Source organism: Apis cerana, linkage group LG1 (genome assembly GCF_029169275.1).
Source record: "Apis cerana isolate GH-2021 linkage group LG1, AcerK_1.0, whole genome shotgun sequence".
Classification (NCBI taxonomy): Eukaryota; Metazoa; Arthropoda; class Insecta; order Hymenoptera; family Apidae; genus Apis; species Apis cerana.
Genome location: NC_083852.1, coordinates 5,415,319 through 5,440,464, shown reverse-complemented (window position 1 = coordinate 5,440,464; position 25,146 = coordinate 5,415,319). Strand labels below are relative to the sequence as shown.

The 25,146-nt window shown below is 29.9% G+C and overlaps 1 protein-coding gene and 1 long non-coding RNA gene across 16 annotated transcripts in view; both read right to left on the bottom strand.

Moving 5' to 3' along the window:
- Window positions 1-25,146, bottom strand: part of LOC107994887 (uncharacterized) — a 156,984-nt gene that overhangs the window by 67,998 nt on the left and 63,840 nt on the right. The gene's annotated exons all lie outside the window — the stretch shown is intronic.
- Window positions 16,557-24,924, bottom strand: LOC107994889 (uncharacterized). 5 transcript variants are annotated; one of them, XR_009831221.1, is made up of 4 exons: window positions 21,452-24,924; window positions 21,326-21,367; window positions 18,954-21,206; window positions 16,557-18,843 (listed from the first exon to the last, which is right to left on the bottom strand). It is a non-coding gene; the product is annotated as an uncharacterized LOC107994889 (long non-coding RNA). The 5 variants fall into 5 exon arrangements; XR_009831222.1 differs by having other exon boundaries at window positions 16,557-21,206; window positions 21,452-22,080; window positions 24,562-24,914; XR_009831226.1 differs by having other exon boundaries at window positions 21,011-21,206; window positions 21,452-24,913.

Sequence of the window (25,146 nt, the reverse complement as noted above, 5' to 3'; positions counted from 1 at the left end):
TTTCAATACAATATATAAAATAGAAAAGAGATATTTGAGAAAGAGAGACGAGTTATCGCGCCACTTTGTCATTTATTTTTCAAATAATTCTTAAAAATTAATCAAAAGTATTAATTATTGGGCTTTGAGTATCGATGATATAGTATAGATTGGAAATTATTGATACGATTCAGAAGCATGTCTGAAATAAATTCCATCGTACGTTAGCCACGAAAAGAACACATTTTTCACATTTCAAAGAGAAAGAAGCATTAAAACTGCGATCCATTGTTCGCACGGAAGCATGGAGATATTTGTCTCCGAGTCATGACAAAAGAACATGGCGGAATTATCTGGTCTTTTTTTTTTGTTGCCTTATGACTGGTGAATTTCCCTGTGAAATTAGTTTCGAAAATTTTTTTTAAAAGTTTTTAGCAAAACATATGATTGAGAATTTTAGAAATAAGTAGAAATAGTTTAGAAAAGTAGTCAGGTTTTATTATATTTTATTTATAACTTTTATTTTTAGGAAATTTTTTGGTCTTCACGATATTTTCAGAGATTGTAAAAGAGTCTTGTGATTTTTCAATCGTAGGATTTCTCAACTAACGTTGCTAAATTCGAACCATTTCTTTCGAGACTTTGACATAGATTACTTCCATTTCTAGTGACTTTCATCCAGTGACTTTTATTTTTAAGGATTTCAGTCTTCTCAAAATTTGTAAAAAGGAGAGCATGATTTTTCAGTCTATCTTAGGATTTTTCCAACTAAATTATTACATTCAAGAAGAAATAAAATCTCGAGAAGATGGAATGTCATTAATCAGTGATAATAAAATTTAATAATATTCGAATCGAAGATTTCTAACGAAAGAATCGGAACGAAATAATTCTTTTTTTAACCCGTCTATTATCTGCACATTAAAATCATTTTATATAACAAACATATTCAAATACAAAAGAAGTAATATTCCTTTGAGACTGGTTGTTTAAACATAAAATGGGCATTTTTTTAAAATGAAATAAAATATCGATATCGGATATCCGATAAAGGAAAATTGCTTGTAAATCTTTTATTCATTTTGCGTCACAAAGTCGCGAAAACAATTCCATCGGTGAAAAGAAAAAGAAAAAAGAGAAGAAGAAAAAAAACGCTCATTAAACATCGTTTGTTGTAACTACGATCGTTGAATTTTTTGCTCGCGAAAATCTGGTATTTTTTTTTTCTCCCTATTTTTTTCACTCTTCTGTCACAAGCAGAAAGTGAAACGTTCGATGAAAAAAAAAAAAAAAAAAAGGAAAAAAAGAAGAAAAAAATAGGAAGGTAGTTCGTTTAGCTGAACTTGTTCGAGGAAACATTTTTATTTTTCGAACATTGCTCGTAGCTTGAAAAGAATTAAAACCAATAACGTACGAAATTATAAAAAGTTGAGCTAAAAAAAAGCACTTACGAAATAATCGAGCAAGGATTTAATTCTGTGTGATACAATTATTGAGCTTGGATTACTATTTTTATTACGAAAGTAACGAAATAACAAAACCAATCAGTTGTGATAATTAATTATTCCTGATAAAAAAAAGAAACGATGAAATAAAAAAAAACTAGTTAATTTAATATAATATAACCTAGATCCTCTTACTTTTATACGAATATATTCTTATACGAATATTTTCAAACACGTAACTTCAATTGAATTCACATAGTAGAATTATTTCCATTCCTGTTTTCTTTTTCTCTTGAACGAAAAAAACTTCGCGCAACTTCTCTCTTTATCCATACTTTATCTCCATTCCATTCGATGGAAAATTAAATTGCTCGAAAAATAAAGTTCAGCCAACCAATTAATTCTATATCTATACACACATTCGCTATATTCATTTTTATCATATTTTTATTTCTTCATATTTTTTTTATTTTCGAAATATTTCATTCGTTGTTTGAAAGGGGGAAAAAAAAAAAAAAAGAAAGAATGATCTCACGCGTGTATCGTGTGTGAAATCCTAAACAACGAAGCGCGTGATGTCGATTGTTCAAATGGAAAAATAGGATTACGACTGAACGTTTGCTAACGCATGCTCTCTAACACGGGATCGTTAACGAACTAAAACATACACGGGATGTTCGTGTATGTAGAATTAAACGTTTTATTCGGCCAGCCAATGAATCAATCGTGTATAACGTAACGTTTTTAACTTTCTAGTAACTTTCTGTCGACTATTAATCACTAGATTATAAAAGATAAATATATGAGATGCGGGAAATAGAATTTTCAAATTCGATTTTTTGAAACTCAAATTGAGAAAAAGAAAACTGTGTTTTGTAAATAAATATTGAAAGTCTATATAAATTTTTAATAACATTTTAATTTATCGTTAGATATATAACATTAATTCGGGATTGTCTTGAAAAATTAATTTTCATGTTTTTCAATTGTTCAAGTTAAATTAATATATATATAAAAAAAATACAATTTTTGACAGTAATTTTTAAATACAAAATTAAAATTCTCTTTTTCAAAAGAAAAAAAAGTAACGTGTTTTCGAAACGTAATTCCAAAAAATCGAGATTCGTGTTAAAATAATCATAAAGAAATTTTATAACGAAGAGATTTAAAAAATAAATAAATAAATAAATTCTAATTTGTAAAAATATACGAAAGTTCATCATGACGAATTTCACACGTGAAAAATCTCAAAATAGAAATTTGCGTGGGAGGGGAGTGAAAAAAAAAAGTTTTTTCCCTCCCCGTTTCGACGTTAATGCGCGTCATTTAACACCCGAGGGAAAGGCAAAAAGTTTCAACGTGTTACAATGCGATTATTCGAGGAATGCCAATTTTTCGGCCAACGATTTCGAAAATAAAGCCGAAATACTGTTGCGACATACATGTCCCACTCCATCCCTTACCGAACATCATTTAATTTTACACGAATTTCGTATAAAAAATAAAAGCTTAAATATTTTCAAATCTATTCTCTCTTTCACGCTTTTCGATGAGATACGAGAAGAATTGTTAAATAAGAGTAAAGAACAATTTAATGTTAATGAAACATATTCAACGAATAATTAAAAAGCGTAATTTTAAATTTAATAATATTACTTTCGAGCGAATTAAATTCATAATATATTTCTCGGTGGAAAAAATGAAAATATTGTTCTTTCTTTACACGCAATTTTAATTACGAATTTAATTAATATAAAATAACATTATTTTCTGAATATATAAAATATATATATGTATATATATATATGTATATAATACACGAAAGATAGCAGTTAAATAAATAATTCTATAATAATACCAAATAATTTTTCAGTGATAATAGTCAACGATATATGCCTCAATGGTAAATTACGTAAAACGTTCAAAATAGCATCACATGGCTCACACGCACTGATTAATAAAATTTTCATATATTTTCTATAATATATGCACCTATAACCGTCAATAATAACGCTTGAGCCACCTCGATATTTCCATATTCATTATAAGAATCAATAATGCAAAAATATATCGAGTAGCGTTTCGATCACGATAATTTTTCCCTACGGTGAAATCACGTTTCTTCTTAGGAATCAGTTGGCAAACAGTCGCAAATCAGTTAGCAAACAGTTGCTCGGTCGGTAACGTCGGGCTCGAATTGGGTCAAGAATGAATGCTGCAAGTTAGCGACGGAATTACGGATCCGAGACCCGATAATGTTGACAAAGATCAACGATTCGGTGTACATCGTTGATCGACGAGGCTACATATCTTGGCCAGACCTGGATAAAATATTACTTTAAACAGTAAAAAAAATGGCAAATAATCCTATTTATTTTAAAGTAATGGCCATATATTTTGAAAATAAAACGTTTCGTTTATATATATCAAGTATTGAAAAATAATATTTTACTTGAATATTATCAAAAATATTTAGATTTTGTCTCGAATTATTTTATTTATTTTAATCGATTTCCTTTATTTTAAATATTATTGCTGAAAATAATGATTTCGAATTCAATTTATGAATACTGGATAATTTTTTTATGTTCGAAAAATATTTTTTATCGTATCATTCTTACAACTTATTATTCCATCTTAATTTTTTTTAAAAACTCTTAAATTTAAGCAAGATTAAAATATTTTATTTCATTTACCGAAATTTTTACATCCTATTTGAAATATCATTTAATCAAAATCTAACGTATTAAACAATATTCGAAAATATTTATTTTGGTGAATATTATCCAATACTGATATCAAGCTACGTTTTCATTTATTATGTTTGCACGGTTAACCACGACGCCATTCAAGTCGCAATTAAGAAGATGGTTCCCTTAAGTGCACGTGCGCCATCATTTTGAGACGAGTAAGAGAGGCTTAAACGAGCGTATAGTTTAGGTTTTAATAGCTTACAGTTTGGATTTTCATTGTTATTTCGATGGTTTCGAGAATTTATGCGTAACGAGACAAGTGAAATTTGCTAGTTGTGGTCAGAGTAAAGTAGAGTAAACCAATCATTATCGTTAATTAGTTTATGATTCTACTTATCCGACTGATAATTGGTTGGATGCAAGAAGAGTCTTTGTGATAATTAACTTTGTGATAAGTAATTTTATCAGTTTTAAAAAAGATACGAACAATAAAATTTACAGTATATGTATATATGTATCTAGAAAAAAAATCTAATTAAATATTTTATAAATAATGAGGCCCTTTTTACATCCAAAAATATTGATTAAATAAAATATAGCTAATAAATGGTTGCACAAGAATAAATCAGTCACAATCAGACTAAACACGTTTATTGTAATTGTGATTCATTGTAATCTACTCTAATTGACCATAATTAATTTGTTCTACTTGCCAACCATTCGGTATGATCAATTATTGGTCAGAGTAGTGTAAGTCAACTGTTGGCTACACAACAAGTAGAACAAGATCCATAATTCGACCAGAGAAGTAGTATACATCAATTATTGGTTAAACTGATTTATTGATCTTTTTTTATTATTGGTTAGAATGATTTAATAATTTTCAGATAAATTATAAATCAACCATTTATCAGGAAATAGAAAACGATCATTTAAATAAATATATATATTTTTATTCACTTTAAGTTTCGAATTGTTTGATGAATTTATAACCTTCCTTTAAAACGTTGCCAAAAATTCCTTCGCTATTCAGAATCATTTTTATGCGATACATAACATAAAAAAAAAAGATGTTGTTACATCGAAATTTCTATTTATCGGCAATCTTGTTTCAAAATCGAATTTAAGTTTTCGCGGTGAATTAAGTTGTCTCGAAACGAGGTTTCCAAACAACGTTCCCGAAGGAAATATTCGAAACACGTTTCCTCCTGAGAAGCCTCCCCTGTTTAAAAAGTAAGCCGAGGCGGTTTAAAAATTTTCACGATCGCCTCCCCATCATGAATGTTAAAAGCCTTCGCTCTTGTATTCCTTTTACTGAATTACACGATCGAGAAGTTAAGCATCCCGTTCAAACACGTCAGTGTAGAAAATTATATACAAACGAAAGTGAAAATGCTACGCATGAATTTTTGAATATTTTTTCTGATCGAAATTAAAAAGTGTAACAGCGTACATATAGGTTAGATTGGGTTAGGTTACGTATAATGACTTATTTTTTTCAACTTTCGAACAAATTTTATCCTAAAAAAAGTGAAAATATTATGTATGAGCTTTAAATATTTTTTCTCACCGAAATTAAAAAATATAACCAAGATTTGAGATTGGAGAAACTTTTTATTTCCATAAATTAAAAAATATAACCAAGATTTGAGATTGGAGAAACTTTTTATTTCCATAAATTTATATTGTTATATATATATTTTTATTTTTATTTATTTTTTATATTATATTTTATACTATATTTTATTTTTTGGATCTATTTTATATATTAAGTATTCTTTATGAATGATACGTGTCTCAAAGAAACGTAAAAGAGAGATCGCAAGAATGAAAGTCTTTTGCATCAGGCCTTATACCTAGAGAGCGTGCAATTGGTGGTTGATGTGTCGTTTTGTGAAAATAAAGCCGACTTTTATGGTAAAGAAGCCGATATCTTCGTTTAACCGACCTCTCTTCGTTCAATTTACGAGGAGAGCATAAAATTCTCAAGTGAAACAACGTTGGTTGTTTATCGACGATGACAAGGGCCGATTAATGATATCGTCATCGTATATTGCCAGTATTTATTTATATTGACTTTTGCTAAAGGTAATTGGATTTTTGGTTTTTATACGGGGAATAAAATATTTTATTATTCGAATCATTAATGGCTTATTGCTGTCAACAAATGTTGTACGCCCACGTTTTATATTATATGTATAATATCTCATTCTCTCATTCCATATGTATTCAACAATTCTGTATTTAACAGGAAATTTATTAAAATCTACATCATTTAAAACTTAAATTCCATATTTCATTACATCCATAACAGTGTTCCTCAATTTCTTTTTTTTTTTTTAGATCATACTTCAAAGTTTAAACTCTTGTACAATAATAATTCTAAAAGTATAATATTTAAATTGTTAAATGTTAAAGCTATGAAATATAGTTTTAAATTATGAAACATAGGTCTATACAATTTTCCATTGCATTGCTTCAGTTAAGTCTATAACACTGTCTTCTAAGTTCTACCCAAAACTTTCAACTTTCAAGAACTTTCATTAACAAAAACAAGGATACCCTTACTCCATCTACAACAGTGTTTCTCAACATTTCTTGAGACATGCCCTACTTTAACATCTCAAAGTTTCATTATATAACAGTCAGCCATGCTCTGAAACCTGAAATATTTTGAAATGCCCTACTATGGATCATATGTTCCATATTGTGAAAGACAAATCCAAAAGCATTCTTAAGTTCATCCTTCCCAAAGTTTTTAATTAAATAGAACTTTTGTTAACAACAACAAAAATTCCCTTATTCCACTCACAGCAATATTTCTCAATATGCCCTACTTTAATATCCCAAAGTTTCATTATATAACAATCAACCATATTCCAAAACCTGCAAAATATTTTAAAATGGATCATATCATAGATCATACTGTGAAACACAAATTCAAAATCATTAAACTCACACTTTCAAAAGTTTTTAATTAAACAGAATTTTTGTTAACAACAACAAAAATTTCCTTATTTCCCTTCAACTTTAACATCCTAAATTTTTCATTATATAATAGTTAACCATATTCTGCAAAATATTTTAGAATGTCCTATAGATCATATGTCTTATATCATGAAATACAAGTTTAAAATCATTTTCTTAAACTCTTCTAAAAATTTTTAACTCAATAAAATTTCTTTCATCCACAACAATATTTCTCAAACTTTCTTGAATTCCAAAAATTTTAATGTGCATGAACTAACTTTTCTAACCTTCAAAATATTACATCTTAAAATACATCTTGATACAACCATAAACATTACATTATTAAATTTAATGAACATAATTTTCCTATATTTCAATTAGCTTCAATGTAATCCACTTTTCTCGACAAAAGTTTTTAAGCTTTTGTTACCACCGACAAAAGCTTTAATGCCCTAAATGAACGCACGTTTCTCCCACCAGAGATCCAATCTCTTATCTCTCTCTCTCTTAGAAGCACGAGGCATCGATGCATAGCCAAGTCGAGGACAATGTTGTCCGGGCAAGTGCAGTGATGGATATTCAGAGTGTCTCTGTTTGGAATCCAGCTTGTACGCGTTGCCTACAGATCCGTCCATTGTTCTTTGGAGCTGCTGTCTGAAGGCACGTGCCGCGGACAGTCGGTTCACACGATGCTTTCAAAAGCCTGCCCCTTTTTGTAGAGGAAGGGTATGTACACGGCTGATGAATACCAGTGGGTGTTTTAGAATCTTGAATATGCGTGCGTTGGGATGTAATGAATAGTTGTTGGATCAGTTGTTGAATTTTTGACGAAAGTTTATTCGTGTTCTGTATATATGTTCCGGTGGATAAGTGTTAATTTTTAATTTTCTTATTTGTTTAAATAATCGAAGAATGATAAGAATCGAAATTCAATTCCAGTGAAACAATTGAATTACAAATTAAATTTTAAACTTACGTGTATATATGCTTGATAAAATTATTTATAAAAAAAAAAAATAATAATTATCTCCATAAGATGAATTGGATCGATTCGAAATGAAACGAATAATTATCGCGCAATATTCTTGTTCAGAATGTTCGATCAAAAGATCCTTGCAACTTCGTCGTAATCATCTCTGTAATCTGGCAGAAATCAAAGATATATACCACGTGCTGAAAATGATAAACCACGCCGCAATTTCATCCTCGGTATTAACTCGTCGGGCAAATCCTTCTCGTCTCGTCAAATTTCACCTCTCGAATTTAGCACCGCATCAAAGGCCTGGCCCATGTCGGGGAGCCGAGTTTGCTGACGACTTTCATAAAGTTCGACGTGACTCGACGCGATTTCTCGTCGTGGAATGTTCGTGGGATCAGCATTAATAATAATCCTTCGATCGTACGCCACCGCGTCGAATTCGAGCGTTTATTATCTTGTCTCGAATGTGGAACACCGTGTGAGAGTGGAGAAGAGTTTGTAGAGAATTCGAAGATTACGCGAGAAGAATTTTAATCTTTGAGTGGCAACGCTGTGCAAGAGTACACTTGTACGTAGGCAACCCGCTCAGCTGAGCACGATGACCGGATCGGTTGCCTATGTGCAGGCGTTTCTGGTTAGTTAACAAATTTGCGAGTACGAGTAAAAAATAATTGCTTCACTTAAAATATTTCTATTATAATTCACGAAATTTATTTGAAATGTCAAAATTTTAATGATAGAAAATTGAAATTTATAACGATCACTGATTCGAAGAACAAAGCAATTTGTCTGGTCTGGTATACCGTGTCCATCTTTTGCAATTTTTATATTCACGTTTCGAATAATTCGAATAATTCGAAAAATCCCTATCCACCATCCATTCGTTTCACGATTCAACGACACGATACTATAAAACGGTGATTGTTCGAGCGTAGACGGTACGGGATATGGGCAGTAGTATAGGCCTATCGCGCGTCAGCCGTGTAGTGGTATCGAAGCCCGATCGATCGCACGCAAATACATCGAACGTCTTAACGAGGCCCATAAAAACGGCCTGTGCACAGTTCCTCTTCTCGCCAAGCAACGATCACGGCTCCATTCTGATCGAAAAATTCCAAGATTACGAAACAATATCGGCTAACAAGCTGGCCGAGTTTTCGTCTGATTAACGCGCGTAATTTCGCGATACCCGATTTAAATGCGCATTAATTTGCATGCTGAACGACCAAGGGCGTTGCTCGCCCTTCGACTCGACCCTCGTGTTCCTCGAGACGACCTCGTGCTCGGAGAAAATTAAATGCGTGAACGAATAGGGGTGAGCTTTCTTTTTTTAGTAATTTTTGTTTATAATCCAGTGATTTTTAAAGCAGTGGAAATTACGTCTCTTACGTATCTCGTTAATAATTTTGGATGAATAGTAATTTTATTTTTTCGAATTTATGAATTTTTATGAATATATTATTTCATTAATTGGTTTAAAAACTAAGAAAAAGTTTCAATGTGATGAAAATTTCACTTGTTTAAAATTTTTTTTTGTATCGAGAGAAAAATTAGGGAGAAGCAAATGAAGACCTTATTCTATAGAAGCCTGTTCTCCTAAAAATTCCAGATTAGAATATTTGCTCGGATAATTTCGGCGAAAATAAGTTCGCCGAGAGTTTTTAAGAGAATACGTCGGGTGATATGATAATGCGTGTAAAATTTCTGATAGTTCAAATAACGAAAGATAAATAGGATTTATGGTGATGAGAGTGGCGCGGGGTCGAAAACTGTTGGTTGGCGATGGAATATCTCATGTCGCATATCGATGAACTCCAAGTCAAAAAGAGGAGAGGGGGGGAAAATGGCAGGAGGGCCCCTAAAGGGAATAAATATGTGAAAGAAAGAATTTGAAATTTGAAAAAAACACGAAGAAGGCAGGGATATGAAAAGTGAAAAAAAGAACATGCTTAACAATCAAGAAATAAAACGATGAAGAAAGAATACGAAACGAAAATAATATAGAAAAAGAAAGTTAAATTTAAACTGAATCAAAAGAAATAAAATGAAAAAAAAACAGAAGAATGCAAAAAAAAGAGAAAGAAAATTAAGAAACGTGTTGCAGCGAGAAAATAAAATTAAAAAAAAAAGCATGGTTAAAGAAAAAGCAGAACGAGAAAAGGGACAGAGGAAAATCGTATGCAGAAAAAGAAAGAGAAGATAGAAATTAGAGACGACAAGGTACACGTGTTGGCGCTTCTATATTTATTAGCATTCCTGTTGAATTTTAAAAAGTCAAATAAGAAGTAGGGGAAAGGTAAGCAACGACAATACGCGGATATTTTTTTTGTTTTTTCGCGTCCTTTCAAACAATCCAGCTATTTGGAAAGCTGATGTTTGTCCTGAGCAAATTCGAGTTTTAATAGATTCGTTTCCAGTTGTGATAAAATTTGTAACATTAATTGAAACAAGAATAAAATGAAGGTGAAAATATCGTATATTGATAATCTTAATTTTATATTAAGTGATTAAAATTACAACTTTTAAATTAAAATAATTTTAAATATATATATTTTTTAATCAAATCATCAAATAATATCTATGTTGAGTTTCAATCTCTAAATAATTTTTCGAATATCGATTTTAAATATTAATTGCTATTTTTGCTTATTTCATTTTTTTTCTTTGTAAGGAATTTAATACATACATTGTATACATCATGGACTGAATATTTTATAAGATCGAAACATTTTTTTTTTCAAATAAAAAACGAATATCTCTTTTATCATATATCGATGAACTGGAAGTCAAGAACACAGGAAAGAAATCCAGGAAAACGAAATAAGGAAAATAGAGAAAACGTAAGAAAGAATAAAATAGAGTGAAAAATTGGAGGGACGAGGAATAAAGAAAACAAAAATAATAGATACAAGTGTCGAGTAGAAGAAAATTGCTTTCTTTCATAGGGAAATACGAGAAGATTATTCTTATTTTTGGGAACGATTGCTTCAAAATAAATGGAATTTTAAAAATTTGTATCAAGAAGATATAATAATTTACATATATTAAGACTTTGTATCGAATATGAAAAAATAACTGTTTTTCTAAGTCTTATTTAGTTTAACAAAATATAACTTCATAAATCAAATATAAATTTTCAATTATATATACGTATATTGAATTTTCTATTAATTTTGATTTTAATTTGAAATAAATATTAATAGATTTTAGATGACAAAATTTTCTGCACTAATAATCTTTAAATTCTAAGGAATATATTAATAGTTTAAACATTTTTAATTTGATAACCTCAAAGGTTTTCAAAATCATTTCAAATCAAAATCTCTAAAAATTCTAAAATGACATTAAAATTTTACATAATGAAATACAAACATTCGTTTATATTCATATTCAATATTTTAAATATTTTAATGCATTTTACAATATTCTATCAAATCTGAGAATATAACCTCGAAGTCAAAGTTTTAAACAGAACTGCAATTCCATCCAATATTTTCAAATATTATTCCTTCTGATCACAAGAATAATTACACTCAAGGAAGGCAAACAATTAACCTATTCGAATTGAATTGCATCCTTGACACATCTTATTTCCACATCTCTGATGTTTACTCTGAATACTTTGGTTAGTAGCAATGAATTAAACGAACGAATATCATTGGAGCGTAGTTCTCAATAAAAATATAATGATTCCACGTGATGGAAATGATAAATGATGGATTCATAATTATCTACTTGCGAGCACGACAGTTAAACATACCCAACCTCAAAACTCTTTTGAATAACTTATATATATTATATATATTTTCTGAGAAATGTATCTTTGATATATAAAGTGTAGAGTAATGTGAATTTTTATGAAGGATATTTATGAAAGAATTTTTACTATTAAAAATGTTCAATTTTTTCTATGATAAATTACAACTAATATTGAAATAAATGGGATATTTTTTAAATTCTTTGATTACAAAATGACAAAAATTATTTTGATTTATTTATAATTATGAGATATAATGTTTGAATTTACGAAAATAATGAAAGAATTAAATGGTAGCTGCATTTATTAGGGTATTATAGTTAATTATGTTGCATTAATTAAAAGTACAGCTTTGATTGTATTTTAGAAATAAGTAAAGTACTCGGTAATATTCCTGCGGGTCACATTTCAGTTGTTCGAAAGTCAAACAATATTAACCAAATGAATATGATATTATGGTTTAATCGATAGTGACCAAGATACGTATTAAAGTTAATTAAAGCTAATTTGTGACACTCTAGAAAGTAATTTTGAGGTTAGTTATGGAAATGATTATCAATAAATATATATTTTTCGTAAAGATTTACTACATTATTCAAACAAATTTTAATTTTGTTTTTTGGTTGAATAAAAGTAAATAATAATTTTACTTAATATATAAAAGAAAAAAAAATGTTAAAACCTGTCACTTTGATTGATATAATTCTATTCAAAATGGAATAAGAATAAAAAATTGCAATCCACTGGAGAGACGGAAAAACGAATAAAAATAGCCAATCGAATACTTTTTCATAGAAGAAAATTACGTTTCTTATCGCCATATAACTTTATCAGTTATCGACCGATATTCGTGCACGCAAAGAATACACATGCAAACCAAGCTTTAAGCTATCGATAAATCACGACTCGTTTTATAGACGAGATCCATTCGTTCTCGTATTGCCTTAATTCAAATCTATTTCCGGTAAATCTTTGCATCTCTGATACGTAAAGTCTGGTTTTCTAATGTTTCATTCAAAATTTTTTTACTATTTATATATATGGTATATGTATATCACGATCACTTTGATGAAACATTATTATGTGAAAAAAGAAATATTTCTATATTTCTATATTTCTGACATGTCAGAGTTGAATTCAATGTAACGTTAAACAAATTAATTGTGGTATAATAAAATAATAAATATATTCAATAATTTCGATGACATAGGTTATGTAATTAATTTTTATATTAATTCCTATTTATTCTTTTATGCATTGTGATATATATTGGCGAAATTAATATTTTAATTTAGTTACTTTGATTTAGTTAATAAAAATTCGTGTTCATATTTTAACTTATGTCATTTACAGTTAGTGCTCTTTCAGTAATTTTCTAGTTACTAATTTAGTAACTTATAATTATTGCAATAATTTTTTAATAATTCCAACTTTCTCGTTACTTTTATTGATATTCTAATTTGTTGTATAATCTATTTTTATTTCTTTACCCTCTTTTTTGTTATTTAAAAATATGCATTCCCCTTTACATTATATTTAATATGTCAAAAGTATACCTATCGATCAAATAAAACTGAAAAAATTATTGAAATATTTTTAAAATTCGTTCATTCTTTACTATAATTCTCAAAACTCATCGAACTAAATCCCACTCCTATTAATACCTAAAATCTATCAATTACAACCTATCAATTATTTCTATAAGGCTTATTTTTATATTCTATAAGAAATTTATCCTTAGCCCTGTAAGGGTCAAAGGTCAATAAAAAGATTTTCATTTTATTTGTTGTTTTTTACTTCATCTAACAAGGACAGAAGGAAAATGGTTCTTACATAGTGGAATACGAAAAAAGAAAAAAAAGAAAAAGGAAGAAACCAATTTGTTTTAACGCCATAGTTTACGCTCTAATAACTTATTTCCTCGTAAATTTCTATTCTCGACACTAGCGCCAACCCACGTTGAATATAACCATCTCTTATGGCGAATTTCGAAGGGATACGATGCACAGTTGGTTTACATAGGATGTTTTCGTGGATTCTGGGACAGGAATTGCCGGATTTGAATTTTTAACAGAGCCAGATACTATGACGAGAAATTTTACAAGAATTCACCGATTTTTCTAGAAAAATATTTTTTTTTTTATTTTCAATATTGGTATTGATTGTATATATCGTTGTTTTGTATGGAAATTTTGATGGAATTTTTAATTTAATTTTTAATCATTATACATATATTAATCACATTATTTATGAGATTTTTGCAACAACCAATTTTGATCTTTATTAAAATTTTCAATGAACAAAATGAAATAAAACAGTAATTTCTTAATATTCGAAAAATATGAAAGAATGTTTTTTCAATGAGGAGAAATATATTTTATAATTTGCAAAAGTTTATTATTAATATAGTTTCATTTATAAAAAAGATAAAGAAATAAATACGTAAACGTATTGGATACTAGTAGTTAATATGGCACTAGTGTCGCAATAATGTTAATTTTTTTCTAAAAATAAATTATGTTCTTGAAGCAATCGTGGTAAGTTGATTTTAGAAGTTAAACTATTTTCAAAACTAAGTAAAACTACTTCTAATGCGAATACATATTTATGAATTGGCATAATACAATAAATAATTATATAAACAAATATAAAATATAGATAATATATTTTTTCATATACAGCTCCATTTTTTAAACAAGCTTGAAAGTTCATCGAATAAACCATATTTCATTATAGTTTTATGATAAAAGGAAGAAGATTCGAGTACTTTATTCGTATTTTATAAACTTCTTTTTATTATTCGTAACGTTTGAAAAATATTGCAAAGGAAATTGAGAATGAGTCAAATGTGGTTTTTAACGTCTCAAAATCCGGTGACCGAATTTTCTAAGCTATTGCACTCGGAATTATTCCAAGCTTAAGAGTTTGGAACTGTCGATTCTCTTAACTCTCCAACTTAATCCACTTCTTTTCCCTCTTGATCCCCACGAAATTTCGAACGTTCAAGAAACGTTTAAACTGAAATTTATCAAAATTGAGGTGAATCTCAAAAATCTATTTTATTGCTGATTTTGATACGAATTTGAAAAGTCTATTATCTCGTAATTTATTTTGTATAATACAAATAAAATAAAATTATCGAAATATTATTATAAGAAATAAATTGTTTCTGAATGATTATTATTTCTCAAATAATAAAGAAATGATAAAAAATGATATTTAATTGATTTTAACTTTCCATCTCACAAATAGAAAATACTTCTTCGTTTATCAATCTTAAAAAGAACGAAAGATAATTTGTTATTGCAATATATTTCGAGGAGAGATGATTCGAGGATTTCTTATAGAAGCTAATACATAAACCGTAATATTCCCTTCAATGGTGCAGTGTGATACAGTCAGAGATGGATTAGAGGGAGGATGTTACTTTTATAAAATAGAACGGGATACAAATAAGGACGAATGCATTTCTTCGCAAAAAAATGGATGGAGCCTTGGTGTTCCTCTTATTTTACATTCTTTCTTTATCTTTAATGAAAAATAACCTCTGGCTATTTTTGACAAACACTTTTTCCACTCTTCGCTTTCGTAAACACACTTTCTCACTCGGTGAAGGATATCAATATTTAAATTATATTTCAAATTTAAATATATACGTGATCAATAATCCTGATAAACAGATAAAAATAGGTTAATCACTGGTAGAAACTGATAATGTGTGATCAATAATTTTACCAAACAAGTAGTACAATCAAAAATTGATCGGACCACATGGTCAATAATTTACTCGAGCAAATAGTAGTACATCGGTAAATTTATCAGACAAGCAGTATAGGTCAACAGTACTTGGCCAAACCGATAGTTTACGATCGGTAATTTTATCAAACAAGCAGTACAAAATCAAGAATGAATCAACAGTATACAGAGTCAATAATAATTTGATCAGATCAGTAGTAGTATGCTCGATAATTTCGTCGAGAAAAGTAGTGCAAGTCGATCGCTTCACAAATAAAGGAACAACAAATTGGCTTCCTTTTTTTTTCTTTTTTTTTTATACACAAATCCTTCATCACCTTTTTCAATTATGGTTTCGATCATAACGTGCGAATTCGACGAATCTCCATCGTGGAAACTGCTCGGTTATCAGTTACCACCAATGTTTCAACTTCCACCACACGCAATTTTCCCGAAACACCTCGAATCGTTGCCTAAGGCCAAGGACGAAACTTCCACCAACCCCAATTTAAAGCTTTTCATTGTCCGTGCAGAATAATCCAACGGAGAGATCAATTTTCCAAAATATCTCTGGTAGGAAGATCCTCCATCTTCAGAACCATTGGCTTCTTTATGAGCTGAGAAATTGTTTCGTTCTCTCTCTCTCTCTCTCGCAAGAAAACTCTGGTTAATCAAGGAGCGGAATGGCGATCTTCCGGTTCCGGAAGTGTGTGAAATTGGACGTTGCCATGGATTTATATCGTTTGTTCCACAATTTTTTTGCATGGAATGCTATACTCGTGGAATTTCCGAAAGTGTTTCGTGAATTATATCGAGTGTTGTAATGAATTCGAGATATTCGCGAATTAAATTTAAATTTCAGGAAGGAAGAACGAAAAATGTAAATATTCATGAACAGTTAGATAAATATCTCAAAGACAAATTGATTTTAAATTGAATGAAAAAAAAAAATTGAGATTTATTTTCTTCCACGAACGATAAAAAAAAATAAGGATTAATTTTTAAGATAAATTACAAAATTCTTTAATCTTCTTATGTGGATATTATTACAATATTTATCGCGGGGATAATAAGAAGGAAGCAAGAGGATCTGTCAGTTTTGTAATCGCGAAAATCGCTGCTTCATCCACGGCTATTAATCCTAAACGCGTGATTGATGTTAGAAGATAAGGATGGCTGACATATTCGAGGGAAGAATCGCCACCTCATTGTCAACCTCGTCGATCCAACCCCCGACGCTCGATGCCCGATGATTGATGAAAGCTCGAGGGCAAAGCTCGAAAAAAAAAATGTCGCTTAATCCTCTCCCTTGCCTAAAATCTGCAATGCGAAAACGCATTCCGGATGAAATATCGCGAAATTATTCCATTTCAATGGGACGATGATGTATTGGAAAGATTTGAAATGATAATTCTTGGTTGGTTGTGTGGATCGATTTCCAGAATATTTTTGTTAATCGTAGTTTTTATTTCTAATAATATTTCTAATAAACGTTTTATTGTTAATCATAATGGGAGGGAAATTGATTTTGTCGAGAATGTATCGAAAATACTCGCGTTGTTTCATTGGAAATATCTTTATAATATTTTATGTGATTTATCATATTTGAGAAAAATTATACGAGTTTATCTCAAACACTGTGTTTCTTTATTTTTGACGATATATTTTAATATATCACAGTAGCAGCGTATAAAATTTTCACTGCTTGGTTAGGAAAAGAATCAAAGGTTTTCTAAAAACGTATGCCTCTCTGCATAAATGATACAAGATGACTTTCATTCAGCCTTTCTCAGGTGGATCATTTTTCTAACGTGTCATTCTGGTTCACTTAGGAAACATTTCCTTCATCCTTAAAATCCATGTAACATCCATATACATCTATATAACTGAATATTTTTTGCTCTACCAATTAGAATATTGTTCTGTATGCATTGCAGTGTGTATAATTTTAATTAAACGATGCTTTTATTCATCGAAAAGCATTATTTAAATATTCCATATTTATCGAAATATAATTTAAACGATCGGACAATAATAAATCAATCACTCTCGACTAAGTAATACAGATCAATCATATGCCAGACAAATGGACAGTGGCTGTTGTAACAAATGGGATAAGCCCATCACGATCAGAAAAATGAAAATCGATAATTCAAACCTAACCGGACAAGTAAAATAAATCAATTATAGTTGAAACAAGTAGTACAGATCGATCACTCAATCGCATCAAACCCCTTTCCCCTCAAATTGTCCAATCCAAATGCTTTCAAAAAACCAAAATTCCTCCCACATTGAACAAGAGAATAACAATTGAAAGTTACAAGTTACTTGTCCCGACAATAAGCCAAATTGCTCGTAAAACAATCTCCTCATTAGACCCACTATCCATAAAGCTAAATCTTGCATCGCTCCTACGAGTGTACAATATCCGTTTATCCGTTTCTTTTACGACGTCTTTCAGAGTGTCGAAAGGGGGTGAGAAACACTGGCGATTACAAAGCAAAGCTGATCACTAACTAATCCCCTGACTGAGAGGGAATGGAAGAAAGCTGGGGTAGAGGGAGAATTCCAGGTGTCCAGGAAGTCTAGTTCCACCCCCTTCAGGTTAGCTAGGGATCAGGGGCGAACGTTGAATAAATGATGGCTCGCTTTCGGATACACCTCACCCCCTCACACCCCTGTGATTTATATTCGACCGGATTTCGATACGTTTAGACGAGATTGCACAAGCTAGATTAAACTTGGTGCCTTTCTGTCCCTGGGAGCTGCTCGAATCGCTTGTAGCATCGGTTGTGGTGCACCGGCCCGTTTCGTACGGACAATGTTATCCATTTGTTGGAGAATGAGATGTAGAGTGGATCTCGTTCTAAATATATATATATTTTTCTTTTTTCTTATGGAATCGAGCATTTGTTTTCTTGTCTACTAGATGTTGTTAATTGTTCAATGTTTAATAATGTTTTGATTATCTTAATCAAATTCTAATATTGATTATTGAAGTTAATAATATTTTTTTCTTCTAGTAAGTGAAGAATGATATTGATATATCTTATCAATCTGTTAAGATTCACTTCATTTGTTTGATTTCTTTTCGTTTGTAGATTAAAATTTAGATTGTAAAATATTGTATTATTATTATTATCGTTGAAATAATCAGAATTTTTTTTACACACTGTATTCTTACATTTATTTTATTTTCTTTCATCAATAAGGAACCAATCAATATTTCTGCATCTAGCATGGAGCCATTCTTTCCAAATTTAAATTTATATCCCACGAATATTCCTATGAAAAAAAAGATATAAATAAATTAAAGGAAATAAATTTGATTGAATTAAAAAATATATTTAAGAAAGGAAATAAGAATAAACTATGTTATACAAATATGAGTGTACCTTTGTTCCACTATATTGAGCTCGTTATATCATGTGTTCAAAAAGAGGAAAAGGCAATATCACGTATCAAATATACAAGATACGAGCATCTTTACATATATAAATTCAATACAAAAGATTCTACGTTACAACAATCGAAAAAAAAAAAGGAAAGAAGATTTGAATCCAATGACAGTTTGCTTAACAGACCATGTGAAATGGATAGACAAATGAATAGGCACAAAGACAGACATCTCTAGACAAGTTGGAAAGAATCTATATGCTCGACGAGGCACGTACGATTCTTCCCTTTGTGCGACCCTCGTCTTACTCGTGGAAAAAAAAAAGAAAAAGAACGAGTCGAAGATGCCTTCTCTTCCTCGCCTCGAATAAGAGAGGAACGATGGAGAGAAGATGCAACCCCTTTGACAGATCGAGTGCGACACAATGGCAGGGAATCGGGGAATAACGACTTTTCCAGATGCTCTCAGAATTTTTGCCCGAGTTATTGTCACGTGTCTGCGCTGCTACGATTGTTGTCGAGGGCGTTTTTATTTTCTTTTTCTTTTTTTGTGAAATCGTAAAATCGAACAACTTCTTTCAACGAACACGATACATGAAGAAATAGAAGGAGCATCATCGATTTTTCATTGCAAGAGAAAAAGGAGATGTAGCGATTTCGAAAATGGAAAAAAAAGAAGACATTGATAAGTGGTTTGTCACCAAAAAATAGGTAAAGACAGGTAAACAATTATCTCTCAAATTACATCTTGGAAACGTACATTGTTAGATGGATAGACTAATTATGAATCATACGTAACTAAGAATAAGCCAGTTGTGATGCTGGCAGATAAATGAAAAAAAGTAATCACAGAGAATTTTTCAATAACACGATCAATAGTATAGATACAATTTGTTGAAACAAGTAGTAAGTGTCAATAATTTTATCGGATATTTACATGGCACGAATATTTTGATTAAGAATAATTAATATTGCTCGATAACTTTATTTTATTATTTTATATTATCGTTTAATTATCGCCAAGAGCAATGATTGACAAATTTAATTATCGATCAGAGAAAAAAATATAAACACATAGTCGATCTCGTAATCACAACCTGAAACCATCTATCCACAGTCTGAAATCGAGCACAAAATTCAAAGCGACGAGCACATCACGCGTTTATTTTCACTAAAAAGGAAGTCTTTTGCGCAGTGGAGAAAGATCAAACGAAGAAGATACTGTGACAACGTTTACCTTTCGCTGTTCCTACCTTTTCGCGAAGAAAAGGGAAACGGAACCCTCTGGATATATCAATTCACTCAGAAAATCAAGATTGAGAGCGAACAATTGTTGATAAAAGATTTCACGGTTGAAGAAAGCTTAATTATTTGTTGTGCTAGGTCTCTTAATTAATTTAAAAATGGTTGAATGAGTTTTTGCACGAATGTTTCGTGAATTTGCGAGAAAGAATACATGGATATGAAATGTCGATATAAAATATTTCTGACGACGAGTTTTAAAATTAATTATATCCTTAAATATAATTTTACAAATTTGAAAAACCATTTAGCTTTTTATGAATACTAGTTGTAACCTGTTAAATGGATCTTGTTTTAAAACTTTCCAGTCACTTGGGCTAAAATATCTTATGGGTCACATGGGACAAAGGAAAGTATCATCCAGTGGCCCATTGATAAATTATTCCATACTCAATTAGTCAAAGAAGTATATAAAAAAAAATTATACAAAATTAAAATTTTCACTCTTTCCAAAAATCCAATTTCTTCATTAAAATACGATACATTCGACATTCATGAATTTTCAATCGACGCATATATATTTTTATTAATTTATTAATTCTATTTTTCTAATTTTTATCAATTTTTTAATCTGTTATTGGTGTAGTTGAGCATGCAAAGTCACAATGTTTGGATTTTGCGACCCTTTTCTAAGGGACCAAGACCTTCGTTACTCTTGTTGGATATTATCTTTAAAACAGGGGGATACTCTGTGCGTCGTAAACTTAAAACCAACTCGCCACCCTCCACCATATTTCATCAACATTATACCAACTTTTCTTGCAATTTATCGAGATTCTCCTTCGTACCCTCGTTACATACATACGGTTATTTGGTTCACAAAAATAGTTTATACCAGACAAAGGATAAATTTCACATCGTGAGAAGGAGTAAACAGTGTATTTACTTATTTTGTAAAACTGTATTGTACCATTGTATTTTTTTCATCAAATTGATCAAATGATTAACTTCTGAAAAAGAAAAATCATATACAATTGTTTTATAATTAGAATTAATTTAAAAAAGAATAATTAATTTAAGATAGTAGAAAAAATAGAAAAAGAGACACCCTTTTATCGATATTCAATACCTCAATAATCAAAGCATCGTTGAAAAGAATATTTTCCATCATCTAAAAAAAAAAAAAAAGAAAAATTAATAAATATATTAATTATATTACATTGAAACTTTTACAATAATATAATTAATTACTTACTTGTATATTTACAAGTGATATTATTGATTCTACACACGTAGAGAAGCAATTTCAACTCTTGTGCGTTTCCTCAGTCACGCGTTAGAGAACGATTGAGTTTCTAATTCAAGACACGGATTATTTTTTAAAGAAAGAGAGAGAAAAAGAGCTCCCTCGCATCAACGTGCGTCACTTGGCTTCGATATTAAAGTTGGCCGTGTTTCCTTTTTCTTTTTTCTTTTTTTCCTTTCTCCGTTCGACGCCGTCAAGACGCCCGACGTGTTTAATCAAAGAAGAATGTTTTGTGTCGATAAAAAAAAATATTAGCTCGATTTTTGCGACGAACAGACTTTCACGCTAGTAAGGATTATCTTGGTAATTATTATTATTATTTTTCTCGATTAATTGCAATCGAATTTATTTAATTTTCCAAAGATTTGAGTGAAAATTTCTTCGATCGCAAAATATTTATTAAAATAAAAGAAAAATATTTAATAAAAAATTCCATTCTCTTTACTTCTATAATATATGTTAGATAAATAAATTTTTGAATATTCCAATTTTCACAATTCGAATTTAAATAAATACTCACGGAATCTTATTTATTACAATATGCAAAATTCTTTTTTGATCTTCCAATTGTATAACAGCTAAAAAAACAAACAAATATAATATTTATCCATTTCCTTTATCATTCCACATCTTCTTCACTACATCCACTTAAATATAAACATAGAATACACAAACAATAGAGCACAGAAATCTTCAATTATGTAATCGTAGTTCCTCGCTTGCCGCCATGTTTAATTTTAAAACGAGCCAGTGAAAATGTTGAATAGCGGCATTAAACTGTACATATAATGGCCATTTATAGAGACATTCTGATAAATTTTTTCCATGGACAAAGTTTTCCTCGAAATTTTGGCTGGATGTGGTCTCCATTCAACTTCCGTTGGAAATGGATAAATATGAAGAGAGAGAGAGAGAGAGAGAGAGAGAGAGAGAGAGAGAGAGAGAGAGAGAGAGAGCAAAAAAAAAAGTTTTGAGGAACATTGTCCGTTACTTTCAACAAAGGGAAACAAATTGCTCGAAACTCGTCAAATTAAAGAAAAGGAAATTTCATATTGGAATTTATATATATATATATATATAGATATACATTTTCAGTTCGATTAGAATAATTGAGGTTAGGTTGAAATGGTAATTAGATGTGGCTCTAATGATGTAGTCTTGAAGCGAATATTAATGAGACGTGTTTTTGCAGAACGAATTGTTCGTGACTATGTGAAATAACTGGTTTTTTGTGCTGTCTTTGCACAGAGAAGTTTCTCTAACTTGTTGCTAATTGGTTAATTCTGTTGGTGACTCAACCATTCCCGAGTTCTGTAGATAGATCACGTGTCCTCGATTTTAATGGCAAGAATCTAATGCTTGAATTTTCTAATTTCGAAATATATCATCGTTTAATCAAAAAAAGTGGAATATTTTAAATATCTACGTTGACGATCCAATTTATCGAATACAATAAAAAGAAGAACTTGGTTTTGATTATCCTCTCCAATTTTGTATTGACTACTCAAAGAAAAAATTGTTTTTTTTTTCAATCTTTTTGAAATTTAATTACGATTACAAAGAATCATCCCTACTGGAAAAGAATTGCATCAAATCGATATCGATACATTTATTTTGACTTTAAACTGTTCAGTAAAATCGAGAAAGAAAAATCGAAGCTCTGATCGAATCATATCGAAATTAAATTTCGATTTTTCTATTTAAATAGCTCAAATTCCAATTTTCCTGCAATCAAAATGATCGAATCTCCCTGTACATGTAAAAATTTTTATTCCCCAACTATCACAATAGCTTTTTTTGTTGTCAAAAATCACGGAAAGAAAAAAAAACAACACACATTAAAATAGAACAAGTAAAGTAGATTTGTAATACAATTTTTACTTAGAGAAATAATCATCGCTTGGTATATACGATAATATATAATTCTTTATATTTTTAGACAAAAAAAAAAAGGATTAGACAAAACAAATTATAGGATGATTATATATACTTGAAATTAAGGAATGTAATTACATCACAGATAGCCTCACTTCAAAAGCAATTCTGACTGATCCCATTTGTCAAAGTTGATCTCGACGTGGATTAACGAAGAGTCCACGTCAGAATGCGATTGAAGGTTCAAACCATAGGATTTCGAATCTTGAAACCATGGTGTGTTAAAGGAACTAATTTCTGAATCGAATTTCACTGGATAACCAGCTTCCTATACCTACATTCTTCATTTGGTCAATTTTCAATCTCAATTTTCAATCTTTCCTCTCTTTTTCAATATCAAGAATCTCAAATTATATTCTTCAATTGTTCACACACACACACATATATATATTATAAAAGAATTTGTGTCGATTTTATGTTGTTGAAAATTCGATAACAATTCAGTAGAGTGTTTGGTAAAACTCGTGAATATGATTCTCATTCACCAGTGTTTTTAATTCAAGAGTCTGTTTACAAACGAAGAGCACTTCTGAATTGAAATCAAATGAAAATAATATGAAATTTTAAAAACGTTTACAACTTTAATTAAATGTTGTAAACTTAAATTTAATTACTACTTGTGTTAAATATAAAAAAAAGAAATATTTCTAAGAATTTTAAAAAATTTTCAAAATAGAACTAGAATTACACAGAAAAAATTTGTTTAATCTTATTCAAATTAAAGTAACTTGAATTAAAATACTTGAATATAAATTTAATTGTGATTTGAATAATAATGTATTAAACAATAACGCAAAAAAAGAAAAACGCTTCATTAATAACGAATTCGAATAAAAAAATCACCTCGCATCAATTATCGAATTATCTTTGGAAAAATAAATGAGCAAAGCCACGAGCAAGTTTTCTTAATCTCTTTTCTTGTAAATGCACAGCAGTGAGTAGATATCATTTATCTTACGGCACATTCTTTCAATACTTTTTTTTTCCCTTCTCATTTATCTCCTGAGCACTTTACTGGCTCAGTAATATGCACGAGTCTTCCCTCCTCAATCTCAGAAATAAAATAGGTAAAGGTAATTATTGCCTTATGACGGTAAAATTATCAAACTCGAGACAAAACTTACTTTTGTTTCGTTTCCTTCAATTTGTTTCCATTTCCTCTGACCATTTTCTTCCAGAAATTAGAAGTCGCCAATTTCTTCTAGTTCATAGCACTCGTAATTTTCTTCATACAACTTTTCATGATTGTTGGAACGATTTATGGATAAAAAGAATTTTTCGAATCTTATTTTTCATTATTATTTACATCATTTTTAAATTATCATCTCTTAAATAAAATTCTAAAAAGTAATTCTAATAGAGATCTGAGAATTAACTGTTTTAAATTATAACGGTCTATAAATCGCGATTTTAAGATCACATGAAAATTGGAATTATTGCTATAGCCGAACATAACCGATTGTAGCCGACATAGCCGATTGTAGTCGACCATAAGCGATTGTGGCCGAACATAGTCGATTTTAACCGAACATAGCCGATTGTAACCGAACCGATCCGAAACTTTCGAGACTTTGCCGAACTCTCCCGAATTTTTCCGATTTGTATCTCGAATTCATAATTTCGAGATTAATTAAAAATAAAAACTACAAAATAATTAAATATAAGAATAAATAAAAATAATTTTCCACTATTATATTATACATTTTACA